The sequence below is a fragment of the Plectropomus leopardus genome, unplaced genomic scaffold (genome assembly GCF_008729295.1).
Source record: "Plectropomus leopardus isolate mb unplaced genomic scaffold, YSFRI_Pleo_2.0 unplaced_scaffold6905, whole genome shotgun sequence".
Taxonomy (NCBI): Eukaryota; Metazoa; Chordata; class Actinopteri; order Perciformes; family Serranidae; genus Plectropomus; species Plectropomus leopardus.
In genome coordinates, this window is record NW_024675982.1 from 1 (window position 1) to 1,365 (window position 1,365).

Sequence of the window (1,365 nt, forward strand, 5' to 3'; positions counted from 1 at the left end):
ACAGACACACACACACACACACAGACACACACACACAGACACACACTGAGGACAGATTAGATATTTGTTATCAACATTATTCAGCTGAAATTCAAAGTTTTGCAGGAAATTTGTGTTTGTTGTTCATTTGTTTGTTTGTTTGTTTGTTTGTTGTTTTTAGAAATGTAGAAAATATGGGGGAAAAGGCGATGAGCACAAATCTAAAAACATCAGAAAATATTGTCAAAAAAATAATAACTTAAGAATTAGTTCAGAGGAAAAGGGCAAAACTAAAGAAAATATGGAAAATGTCCTAAAAGGTTTTTTAATAATTGTAATTTTATATTTAAATCATGCTACAGAAAATAAGTATAAAAGGTGTTTTTTCAGCACTGTTTTCAGGTGTTTGGTTTTGTTTTATGTCTCGAGTTGCTTGTTGTCTTTTCGCAATGTTTTTTATGCAAGAAATCGAGCCAGTGTGCTCAGGTTTCAAAGGGTTAAAAAGCTTAAAAAGTCTTAAATCTAAGTGTTGTTATAATCTGATGAAATGCTGACTGTTGTGTTTAAATAAAAACTCATTTAAAAAAGTCATCAAAGAAAGAAAAACATATGAATATAAAATAATGATTTGCTCAGAAATGTTCACATTTGTGGTGTCTGAAAGTCATTCTTTGGCTGATGTGACTGTGATAATGATTATCATTAACATAAAATCTGTTTTCTTTTCCTCTTTAAATTTTCGACAGGCCCAGATCGGTGTACCGACCTCTGAACCCTCTGGCTCCGAGCAGAGGTGAGTCAGCAAAAAACAAAAAAATCAATAAGTTTAAAGTTTCAGCAAACTAAAGTGGATCTAAAAATCTGCTTTTTGCTCAGATTAAAACTCTGTTATGATCCTTCAAAATCAGATTCACGATCTGGTTTCTGATTTAAATTTCTTTTTTTATTTTAAATAGAAAATGTTCAAGAAAAGCTGCTTGTTTTTGGACGATATTCTTGTTTGCGAACTTTGGATTTTTTTTTTTTTTTGGTTTGTCCTCAAAGGAAGAAAAAAAGAAAAACTGAAATCCAACAGCTGTGTTATTTTGACTTTATTATCTCACACACAGCGTATTGATAAATCTAACGCAGCGTTGTTTTCTCTCTCTGTTTGTGTTTCTGCGTTCAGGAGACGACGACGGTGAGTAAAACGAAAACGTCTTTTCGTCGAGAGTTTTTCAGTTTTGTTGCACAAACTGATGAAGTTTCTGTTTGGTGTCTCTGGCTGCAGGAGAAGGTTTCTACAAGTGGCTGGAAGGTGAGTGTTCCCTCCTGTTCCCTCCTGTTCCCTCCTGTTCCCTCCTGTTTCCTCCTGTTCCCTCCTGTTTCCTCCTGTTCCCTCCTGTT

At 34.4% G+C, this 1,365-nt stretch overlaps 1 long non-coding RNA gene across 1 annotated transcript; it reads left to right on the forward strand.

Annotated features, from left to right (window-relative positions):
- Positions 1–608: 608 nt before the first annotated feature.
- Positions 609–1,299, forward strand: LOC121939976. The gene is made up of 3 exons (XR_006105555.1): positions 609–772; positions 1,148–1,159; positions 1,250–1,299. It is a non-coding gene; the product is annotated as an uncharacterized LOC121939976 (long non-coding RNA).
- Positions 1,300–1,365: the final 66 nt, after the last annotated feature.